The sequence below is a fragment of the Solea solea genome, chromosome 8 (genome assembly GCF_958295425.1).
Source record: "Solea solea chromosome 8, fSolSol10.1, whole genome shotgun sequence".
Classification (NCBI taxonomy): Eukaryota; Metazoa; Chordata; class Actinopteri; order Pleuronectiformes; family Soleidae; genus Solea; species Solea solea.
The window spans coordinates 6,569,806-6,582,413 of record NC_081141.1 but is presented as its reverse complement, the minus strand read 5'-3'; the positions used below and the strand labels follow the sequence as shown (position 1 = coordinate 6,582,413).

Sequence of the window (12,608 nt, the reverse complement as noted above, 5' to 3'; positions counted from 1 at the left end):
CTATGAACACACAGAAGGAGAGAGAGGCAGTGAGCGAGAGAGCAAGAGAGAGAGAGAGCAAGAGAGAGAGAGAGAGACGGCACTTTGGGGAGCCAGCCTGCCAACGCTCATCCAGTAAAGCTTAGAGTGTACATAAATAAAAATACACTGCTGAATATTAACAATGTAATCCTTCATGATCTCACAGCAGTAATACTTACAGCTAGCCCTGGCCCATAAATAATTAAGCCAAAATAAATCCAATGCCTACAGTAGCAGAAGGCCTTTTAGATAATCAGTATTTGAAATAATCAATACTCTTGCAACGGCTATAGAGCGCCAGTGAGGGAGTGGGGCAAGAGGGGAGAGGGAGTAGAGAGACATAGAGTGGATGAGTGTGTGAGAGTGTGTGTGTGGGGGGGGGGGGGGGAGTCACGTGCAGAGACCCAATAACCTGACAAACAACCTCAGAAACAAATAAGCACTTCCTCCTGAAATGAAGGGCTGTTTTTTAAGCTCAGGCAAAGCCAATCTAAAACATCCAAACACCTCACATCTGATGTAATTACCACAGGTCACATCTATTTTCGGCTTCTCTTCCATCGCCTGCGCCGATCTTTATATTGATCCCACACTGATTTTCCATACATGACAGCCGCGCCCATAGCTTTAACCAAATCAGCCTTTTTGCTCCGACGACAGCGCCCCGATCACTATTCCATTAATGTCTGTTTGCATGGTTGTGCGATGCAGAATGAGAGCTCCACCCTGGCAAACATGTCTGACGCACTGTTCAGAGCCGGCCCCTTCATCAGAACCTTGCATTCACGCTGGACTCGGCTGCACCACATGCCATCCACAAATCCAATAATATCGATCAGGCGTCCAATTCCCGGCTCTTTCAGCAAACAGGAAGGCAAAAAAGAAAAAAAGGAAAACAGATTCAAACTCCACTCTCCTGTGCTGAGCAGAGCTGTTAACAGACAACGTTCACCTCCTCATCCGTTTGGACTGAGACTCCAGGTTATTGATGAGGATCTCCTCTTGTAGATGAGGGGTTACATTATAAAAGTGGAGCGGGGGATTCAATTACCCCTGTGAATTTATATATGACCGCGGGAAATTAAATTGACTGTGTTTTAATTAATCTGCAGTCTTACTTAAAGGCAATTTAATAAATCATCACACAAAAGAGGGAGAGAAAAAAAAAAGAGGGGGAGAAAATGGAAGGTTGAAAGTTGGGCAGCGGCCCTCGTGAGATGGCGGCAGTCTGTCGGTCAGGAGAAGGCAGCTAATTGAAGGGTCGCTGGTTCAAGTCCCTGGACTGACTGAAGATATGACAGTAACATTTATGCATTAAAATTAGGGCGGCCACTTGTTTGGTCCACAAGAGGTCAGAAATCAGGGGTGTTTAGGGGCCGGACCACACAACCAACAACAACATTTCTCCCTTTGTTTTACGTTTAATGAAGTATCTTTTTACAAAACATATGAACAACCTGAAACTTACAATATTATGCCTACGTTAACCATTTACAGACATCTGGAACTGAAAAATATGGTATTAGATTCTAATCACATTGTGATATTTTCACAAATTCATCCAGGGGGCCCAATTGGATGCACTGGTGGGCCAGTTCTGGACCACGGGCCGTATGTTTGACACCCCCCATGTTAAATGGTTTAATAAAAAAATTTAAAAAATTGTTCCTGTCTTATCTTTTGAAAATTTAATAAACATATATTTTTTTTTAAAAAATGGTTAAATTGAAATATAGTTGTTGTTTTTTTCTACAAAACAAAAGGAATGAATGTTACTTGGTCATTTTGATTCAGTAAATCATTACAGCCCTAATTTAGATACCTAAAAAAACAACTAACATATATAGGTTAGCCAAAATGATTCCACCTTATTCCATATTGAATAAATGGACTGTTAACGTTCAGTTTTGTTGCCTTTTCATAATTCAAATGACATAATTCAAGTTTAACATTTGACAGAAATCATAAATAATAACAGGCTCAGTCACTTAATTAGAAAGTGAGCTGAAGCTCAGGATCTTGCGCAGCTCCCCGATGTCATCAAATTGAGAGACCCCTAGTGGCAGAGATGACATGCTGTGCATTTAAGCAGCACTGAGTGCACGGTCTGTTGTTATAGATCCTTCACTTCAAAAATTACAACTTGCTAAATGTGTTCTATCAAGGTTTGTTGACACTCGTGGACATTTAACTTAGACAAGGGTGACACCGCGTTAGCCGAGTAAGTCACGGCTAATGCAATGTAATACAGTAAATCATAAGTTCAGAGAAAAGACCTCACAACACAATAAGTTATTAATCATTGCCACAAAAATTCATGCGCTACTTCACTTCTGAAGCTCCTCTCTGTCCATTATTTTTCCCGATTAATTGAGTACTTGGTTGGTCCCTAAAGTGTCAGAAAACGTGGGAAAATGCTGATCAGTGTTAACCAAACCTGTAAATAATGATGTTCTCGAATGTCTTGTTTTGTTATTTTGGGTTTTTTTCTTATGTGGAGCAAAGAAACCAAAGATATTCACATTCAAGAAGCAGAGAAATCAGAAAAAAACACTCTGATTATCAAAATAGTAGATGATTCATTTAGTAAATGATTAATAATCGATTCATCGAGTAATTGTTTCAGCCCTAGTGGAAAAATACAACACAAACTTGTAATGTAACGTAATTTCATTATAGCATGTACTACATGCAAGTATTAGGATTGTAGCTTGCACATACTCATATAGTCCAATAGTTGCTGGGAGTAAAATGTCATCACAGGCCTGAAAGATTTCATCTGTTTAAAGTCAAGTTTCAGTTCAATATTTACTGTGAAATGTTTATGAAAAAATGTGATGCAGCATCACTGACAAATTTAAAAAGAACGTATTAACACAAATTATTAAGGTCCATTCAAAGGTCTGCAAGTTAAATAAAGCACCATTTCATTTCCTTTTTCACATAATTGAAAGGTCATTCAAATTTAGTATAACTTGTTCAGTAATTGTAATAATTGATTCAGGTTTTAAACCATTTCCTTTCACAGTGTACCAGGAAATACTATCAAAATATTGACTGCTCTATGTCTCACTGCAAGGATGAGCACTTTAAAATAGGAAACACCATCACTGAGACTATTTACAGTAAAGTGCTGTTACGTATCATTATCATTATTTAATCAGCCAACTATTACAAGTGACACATTTTTGTTACCAAAACTTTTTTCATCCATTTTGTTTGTTTTTTTAATGACCTATTTCATGTATTTAATATTGAGTTTATGGATAATTGTAGTTGAAAATACTGCATATAGTTTCACTGCAGTGGTGATAGGAGATACTGACAATAATGTTGTTCAATAACTGGTCACTAAAGCGATTTTCTCTCTTGTGTGTTATCATTAAACAGTTATATCTAATATTATTTATTATAAAAAGAACTCTGATGTCTAAAACTTGGCATCTGCAGCCATAGAAAACCCCATATTGGTCAACCTCTAATTTAATTCCAATACGTGTCAGAAAAAAAACATACTAAAAGGCTGGTATTTTTTGGTGAGGACACTCTCTGCACTATTTCCTACTTGTTGCAAAGACATGAGATGGATTTAAATGTTTGTTTACCACAACTGCTCAGAATCCAAAATGTTTAGATTCCATTTTGGTTAGTGTGAAATATGTCATTCCTGGTGAAATGTACGGTCGCTGAAAAAGGCCATGGCAGAAGTGGATAAGGCGACAGGACTTTATAAATTCCCGTTAGTCCATCTGGGATGAGTCTTCCTTGAGATTAGAGAAAGTGCTTTCAGAAGCCGGCCAACCTCCGCGAGATTCAAATGACCCCAGACCAGCTAATCTTGCCAAGAGAAAATTCCTCTAGAAGTGGCTGAGTGGATTTTATAAGTACTTAAGATATAACAGTGTGGTGATTCAAGTTCACCAGCGCTTCAGTGGCCTCGACGCAGAGCTGGGCTCACTTCTTACTGCAGCTTAGCTGATGAGAGCAGCAACTGCTCGTGCTTTATAAGAGCCAAACAGTGCGATCATAATGGCGTGGTTATTTTTGAAAAGCACCCCAACAGTTCCTAGACCATTATGAGGGAGGGAAGCCTGAGCAACAGCCCATCGAAGGGAAACTACGAGTGACTTTTTGCTATTTTTGAGTGTCATGCTCAGACGGATGATGGAAAAAGTTCCATAATATAGAGTTTGTCAATGCCGTCGGGACACGAAAGACACTGAAGAGGACTTCTCTGATTCATTTCAACCAACGACTATGGCAACCTGAAGATGCCCGATAACATTAGTTGATCCACGTCCGTTATTATTTGCATTAACATGTGTTGCTTCTTATGTTTTAAACTCTTAAAGAGAGGAAAAAGACGAGTTCAAAAAGAAGCTTCTTGGTAATAATTTGACGGGACTTAAAAAGGACAACTGGGACCAAATTTTCAGTGTGTGGCAGTGCGGTCAATACAGGGCTCCTGTCATTAAGCCTCTGCCAGTCAAACATCCAGCCATAATTGATGAGTTTCCCCTGGGGAGGGTGAAGCTGTCACTGGGGCTGGAGGGACAGGAAAGAGGGATTTTATACATGGAACCAGTCCCGATGTGCTCAAGTCAATCTGTGAGGGGGGAAAAGCAATCTTGGGGACTTTTGACTCAAAAACAAAGAACCAAGAAACAAGAAGCTTATTGGTTTGAACAGGATAGACCTGCAGCCTTTTGGCAGTCAGTAAATGGACTTGAAGCTCAATGAACTGCTGAACAACAACCATGTTGTTTGGCTTACAAATGCAGGCACAACGCCTTTCTGACACAGTGCATCCAAACCTGATCAGTGGTCATGGTGAAGCTATCACCACTGATATAATTTAAAGGGCTCAGGTTTATGCCGAGTGTTTAGTTCAGGGTTTGGTCTCTGAAACTAGAACTGTCCCATCTTCACTGGTCCATGATTTGATTTGATGTCAACAATTTGGCCATGATCCTCCATTTTGACTACTTTTTCAGTAGAAGAATAAATCTGAATTTCTTTACAGATGAAATTGAAATGCACCACCCCCAAAAACAAAACCAGATAGACCTGCGGTTGTGTTGCAGCTTATAGCAACTGGAAACTCAACAAGCGATGTTCCACGGCTATAAATAATCATATGCTGTCACCGCAGCGATGCAGTATTGTCCATGTCCACATCACAATTCATCTTGGATACAATTATTTTCAACACCTCTATTCCAGACCCCTGTTGGATGGTGATTACAGAGTCCAGTGCAAAAAAAAGACGCAGCACTAAGGATTGTATAAAAGAAAAAAATAACAATTTCATTTAAATGACAGGTGGAAAGGTTGGTGTGTTTTAGGTAAAGGCAAAAAAATCTATAATCAAATCTAGCAAAGATGTACAAGGCACAAAAACAGAGCAGAAAGAGGTACTAGAACAATCTGTGCAAGTGTGAATGTTGTAGGTAAAAAGCAGGGCTCACTAATGTATTGTGCTGGAGTAGATTTGACATTGATTCATTAAACCTAGCTCATCTTGATTACATCTGTAGTGGTAAGCTATTTTCTAGCCTTTCACAAAGACAACCCAGGCTGGAAAATGTTGACAACTGGGGGGGGGAAGAAAAAAACTACCAAGGTACTGCAATGAGGTAGACTGAGTCAAAATCACTATTGTGTGTGTGCTGGGCTTGGACAGCACAAATTAAAGAGGGGAAAATAGGGAGGAGGAGGAGAAAGGGGAAAATGCAGATGGGGTATTATTTTTCTTTTTGTATCCCATCTAATTGCAATCATAGGCAGATGTCTGAAAGTGTGACAGCATCAGCAGAATTGCTGCTGAGAGCACAGAATCTTTGTCTAAAAATAATCAGACATTCTGTGTGCTGCTGTTTGTTATAATGGTAATCGATGCTGGAGGCTTTGAATTCCATCAATTTATAGATCCACTCTGTTCTGCCTGGTGACTGTACTGCCTCACATCCCCCCACCGCATTCGCACACCGACGCAAAAACACACACACACACACACACACAAGGTCTTGCACAAAAGAGCGGTTGGGCACGCACACACGCGCATACACTGAGACACATGTGTGCTGACGTCCACGCACCGGGGCTGCAGCAAGACAGAACAGGCACCGGCGTGTGATTAAGATAAGTGTAGTTTCCTTTCATACGTTTCTTATCGCCTCCCGTTCTCTGTGAGGCACAAGATTGTCTTTAGCTACCTCAGATTAGCCGCGCATCTCAGACGCCACATTTGAGAGAGGGGACTGATCAATAAATCAAATCACCACAATCAATGGTCCCAATCACTGCAGTCTAGTCTGGCCTCAACATTATTACTGGAACAACACCCCCCCCTCTTCCTCCTCCTCCTCTCCAGCCACTGGGGCAGGAAGGAGATGTTTGGTGGGGGGGATGGAGTGATGCGGGGAAGAGACGTTGGCGTCTGTCCATACATGTATAAAAGATCCAGAACTGAACCTTATCTGCCTGCTTGGTCTGAGCATCAGTTAAGAGACAAATAGGCAGTGTATGTGCGAGGCCTGTAATGTGTGTGTTAGCTGGACCGTGCAGAATGAGGGTGGGAGGAGCCACTGACCTCTCCATCCATCAGTACTGTGCAAAAGTCTTAGACCATTACATTTGTTGTTTAAGCAAAGATATAATGACCAAACAGTACAATTATTTCTTAATCACCAGGGCTGAAACCAACAATTATTTTCATAATCGATTAATCTGTTCATTATTTTCTCAATTAATTGAGTAATGGTTTGGAAAATGAATGTGAATGACGTTTCGTAAAAGTCTATTTTGTCCACAAAATAAAATTATTAAGTTTTAATGATTTATATGGAGCAAAGAATCCAGAAAATATTCTCTTACACTTGAACAATAGCATGACTCTGGCTCTCTTAAAGCTGGAGTGGAACCCTATAATGTTACTGGTAAAAAACCTGTGTATGTCCTCATGTCAAGAAGTCTTTTGTGAAAAGGTTTATTCAAGACTTGAGCATCAACATACACATGTATTATGAGTTAAACTCATTGACAGTTGGCAAATATATAAGACAAATGCCAATGATGGCAGAATTTGACGGACAGAAAACCAACAAAGCTGGTGGTGCCCTGTGACTTTAGCACTGGATTTACCACAAACTAATGCCCCTTCACTTTTACTCCCCATCGGCTTAACCAAAGCTCATTAAATCCACACCACTGTTGCACTGCTCTTAAACCACAGCACCATCACATCATCAAACCATCTGCATTTAGGAGTTTGTTTTGACTTGCTCCAAAGGTGAGATGAATGGAGTTAATGTCACTGTGAGGATTCAGAAGAGGTACCATGCCAGACTCTTTCACACCTGGCATTAACATGCGTCTCCAGTGTCCACATCACGATCCGATTGCTATCCGATGAGGAGGCGAGCGTGCAGTTGCTGTGGGTGGAGCGGACACGCATCGGATTAGAAAATGCATTCTGACTGCTAGGCTAATGCTAACAGCCAAGCTAATTACCTCCTTGCAGTGTAGATTCAGACTGGTATCCTTTCCTTTTTTTTTTTTTTTACATATACATACATAACTACTGTGAAGAAAGCAAATATGCATTTCTTTAAATGTCAAACTATTCCAAACAACATGTACTAGCAGCCAACTGTCAGTGACAGCATGTGACTATTGCTCACAGCCTATTCGGCTGAAAAGTAGTTATTTTAATGATGTTTATAAGGTCATGGAGGTAAAATGATTTCATATCGCAACACAAAAGTACTGCTACAATTAGCTCTTTTTCATGTCCATTCTCCTGTTTTGACTACACCCACTAATGAAGAAGAATATATAAAATATGTGGCAGAATAAACTAAACCCAAACTTTTAACAGCATGGGGGGCATTTTAATGAAATTATACCAATGAATTGTTGAATGCTGAATGACAAACTTCCTGTTGTGTTTGTAGGCCTGTGTGTAAGAGCTAAGCTAACGTAGCGCCAGCTAGCTTAGCTTATTGAAAAAGTCCCGGCTTTTCTACGGCACAGAAAAGTACATTTATTGTTGATAATGAACACCATCACTTTTTCTGTTCTGCGACTAATGGTTTTTGAACATAAATGAGTGACTTGAAGCGCACGCATACACTTTTCCCTCTGCGTTTGCGGCTAACAAGAAATTTAGCATACTAAGTCTCACTAATCTACCCACAATGAAACTTCCTTAAGGAAACAGGTTTGGCTTGTCACACCATGATAACGGTGATCTTCCTAACATTAGCCATTTACTCTGTGGGTTGTATATCATGAATTAATTGCTGAAATTATTTTACGGCATTAGCAAAATATTTAACTGTAAAATATTTAAGCAAATACATGGTTTGATTGCCATGGGGCAGTTCAACTAAGGATAACAGCTTTCTGTTTTATACTCATGGCTGTGAAACCAAGCACGTGGATGAGTCTGTCATGACCAAATGAAAGTCATCGACAAATAATATAAATCCAAATTGCATTAATTGAGTAATGGGGAAATAATTGCTGATCAACAAATAAGATTAATTGAAAAATGTGTCTCTGTAATAATAATTGCTGGATTAATCATTTAAAAAAAATCTTTTCAGAATGCCCTAAAACAGTCATCTTGAAAATGTTTTCCCTGCAGCAGTGATACCGAGCGCACTGTGCACAGAAATATGTAGGTAGTGTATAGATTGTGAAGACTTACCAACGAGGAAAATCACATTTCATTTTGACACCTCTCTAAACTCTGGACTGGTAAGTCTGATAAATCATCCAAAATAATTAATCCCCAGTCAGTCAGGCTGTCTTCAAACAGCATGCTAAATCTTACAAAAGGAAGGAGAAGCGTGTGAGCATTACAATCATCAGCAAAAGGTGTGACTGGTGTTGTCAGCCATTATTCGTCATACCCGGCTTCTTTTAGGGAGTTTTGGGCGCCTGATGCACCAGAGCACAGCCTACTTGTCAACACTTCTTTCACTGTAAATCCAGCATTCACACTTGGACACACACGCACACTTCCTACTCCTCACTGGTGTACCGGTGACAGATCTTCGGTTGATCACGGAGGCTCTTATTCTGCTTATTGGCGAGTCGCATGCAAAATGGTATGAAGTTGTTCCGTGAAAACATGTTGTTACAGCCCTTTCACACAATACTCTATCCACTGTGAATCCAAAGAATTACTTAAAATGTCCTCCAATTAAAAACTTCAAATTGCAATCCATGGCCGAACGCTCCATACGAAGGCCAATTACAACACCTTATTTATCATCATTAAGGCCGACCATTGTTCTGCTCCTTTCAAACTCTGTGGTTACAATCAGGGTGTCTATTGTCATTGTGCGGTACATGCAGGGTGACTAATTACACAGTCCTATGATTCATTAGCAGACTAGTGGGTTGAAACCTGAGAGAAGCCATGATAACCTCGATCGGCCACATGATCAAGTAAAATGGAGATGGGAATATGCGGGAGAAAAAGAGAGGCTTTTAAATGACCAAGGGCACAAATGAGCTGCTGTGGCTCCAAAGTTTTTGGAGAGGTGGGCGCTTTGATAAATTAGGAACCCTGACAGCGTTGATCCTGAATATTAAAATTGGGGACAATGTTTGTTTTTGTGCTTCTTTCAAACTGGGGAAAAAAAGAAGAGTGCACAGTGAGGGGACTCGTTTCTGTGAAGCTACACCACTGAGGTCAGTTAATAGGAGAGGAGGACGGCTCCACAGATGCACAGCCATCACCACAATGGCCCACTTTCACCTGAAACTGACGAGCTGCAGCACTGCAACACAGCAAACCTGCGATTCTTTATTCTCTCTTAAGAAATGTCAATCTGTTCCCTCTCAGGTGTGCTGCTCTTCCTCTTGTTTTTGTTGTTTTCTCCCCCTTACTCTCTCCGTTTTCCCATGTCGATTGCAGCGAGATCAAAGCGACGCTGCTGGAAGAATCTGAATATTTCAGGTGTGGAGAGAAGGCTGCGTTTCACACCACCTGTGTAGTGTTGAGAGATGTGTCCCTCCTCTCGCTCAGACTCAGTTAGCGGGGCCCCTGGGGCCAAGCGACATGAACCAGGGCCACCTGTCTGAGAGAGAGAGGCAGGGAACACTCCTTTACCCTCCTCCTTTCCGTCGCACTTTTATTTTACAGCATTTGAACCAAAAATAAACGGATCTAAATAGAGCGGTGAGAGTGGGAATAAAACCAATGTTGACAACAAGCAGCTGAGAGCTCGGAGAGGCGTCACAGAGGTTTGAAGATCGGGTAGAAGGCTTCTGTTGCCCCAGAATGGGAGCAAGCAGTTTACACATAAATCATTTTTTATAACGCGTGCTGTTTTGCAGAAGAAGAAGAAGATGGGTAGATCTCACGTGTTAAATGAGAAGCGTGGTGTTAGTTTCTGCTAAGACAGCACGCGGTGTCTGTGAGAAAATTCTCATCACCTCATCAGGGCTGCCATTTCTGACCCCAAGCAAATAAAAAGTATCCCTGATGTCCGCGCCAGCCTCACCAGTTTGATGTAGCAGCTCTCCTTGGAGGGCTGTGTGCCTTGACGTGTGTGCATGTGTAAGCACTTGTGCAGCCGTGTGTGTGTGTGTGTGTGTGGACATGTGGTCAGGGGGGCGTGGAGCAGGTTCCCCTCTACCAGTTCCCAGCCATGTCTCTCAAAAGGGCCGTAAAGTCTTTACAGCAAATTCCTTACATTCATCTGTGTCAGAGCACTCGGCACACATTAGGGGTTTACACGAGAGGAAACACAATCTATTTGATGCTACACTGCCCACACGTCCAGAGCCCTCCTCCCCGCACTGGAGATTCACAGTGTTTAACTTCCATTTCATATTATGAACAGGCAGGCAGGACAGGCAGTCGAGTGCGGGGGAATGGACTCCATCTTGCTGTAAATCAGCATTTAAACACCCGACTAAATGTAATCTGGAAAGAGTCAACAAGAGGCCCCCCCTCGCAGTATGCCGCACAAGATATTTGTTTTTATTTATTCTGGAATGTGCAATTGATTTTTGTTGTTCCCCCTAATGATGTATGCAAACAGTGAACTGAAAAAAGTCACACTTCATTTTTTTTTTCCGGCTGCTGCTGCTGCTGCTCCACATCTTTTAATATCAGTGGTGCTTATGAGAACAAGTGGAGGTTAATCTAGGGAGCGGGTCATAGCCAGCCGGCTCTTTGTAAATGTCAGCTGGGAGATCGGGGGCCTTTCTTATTACCACACTAAACCAACAAGGCTGATGGCACCAAGACGGATGTGTCTCACACACACACCTCCCAACAATCACAAACCAACCCCAGCTCGGAAAACTTTATTTATCAATTGATTTATCGCCATAAATCAGGCCAGGCTTTGATTGTATCAGCAAGTCATGCAATCAATCAATTAGTCTGGGCCTCGCGGCCCAATTTAGCAAAGAAAGATGAACGCTCCCCCACATCATCCATTTGGTTGTCCGTTTGCCCATCAAACACCGCTGCTGTTGACTCCCAGGCCCAACATGCATCCTTTTATTGATTTCTGCAGATTAAACTTGCAAAGGAATCAAAGGACACTTAACTGACTGGGAATAATTCTGCCTTTTTTAACCTTGTTCATTTGTGCTGTGCACATGTGTCTTTGAGTGTAAACATCAAACTGTTTACTGTGTGTTCATACTAAACGCATCTATCACATGTAACGCGTCGTGGGATCATTTGCGTCTGTCCCCTGAGTGACACAATCTTGTATTTCCACGGGTAAAGAGCAGCTATTTTATTCTAAGAACAATGTCATGATCAGTGGCGTTTGAAAAATCCCTTCACTTATTGGTCATTGCAGCGTGTCACATGATCTCATTATGCCCACTGTGATGTGATTAATGTGTTATAGCATTGACTTTTTTTTTTTTTGACACATTTTAAAGGTGTTCACAGACGTAAGTGACTGATAATAATTCTGCATGTTTTTCCTCAGTCAACCCTACACAGGTTTACATGGCAGGGCAAGAGGGAGAGGGTGTGGGGCTAAGCAAGGAAACAGATGGATGAACAAACGCGAGAAAACATATGTATAATGACATATTTGTTTCATATTTTATCCCAACTGTGAATTCCAATCCACATTGTGACACCAGCTGACTCGGTCCAATGCCTCCCATCTGCAACTCAGTGTCAGGGAGTCTCCCAGGGACGGGCTAGGAAACTTTGGGGACGACAAAAACCGTCAGGAGCAAGTAGAGCACAACAGAGTGGGTTGCCGGAGCCTCAGCGTGCTTCTCCCCCAGCGGCGGGCTAGAATGTGGCAAACTGCGGAGCTGCCATGGAGAGTAGAGAACACCAGTGGCTCCCCAGGGAGAATGTCTTTGGTGGGATTAGAGCCCCTACTAGACATGGTTCTGCTTCACACCCTCAGACACTGCTGTGGTACAACTAGGGGGGGACACAAAGATATCTTTGGGGGCTTTAAAGTTCTCCCCAAGCCCTACCGTGTAATTAGAGATAAAGACAAAAGGGCTCGGCGACTCAACCTCAATTCTCCTGGCTTCACACAAGGCTGCCCACCCATAGACCTCAGAGGAACCCCACA

At 41.8% G+C, this 12,608-nt stretch overlaps 1 protein-coding gene across 2 annotated transcripts in view; it reads right to left on the bottom strand.

Annotated features, from left to right (window-relative positions):
* The window catches only part of cux2b (cut-like homeobox 2b), a 101,411-nt gene that overhangs the window by 61,181 nt on the left and 27,622 nt on the right, over positions 1-12,608 (bottom strand). The window lies entirely within an intron of this gene.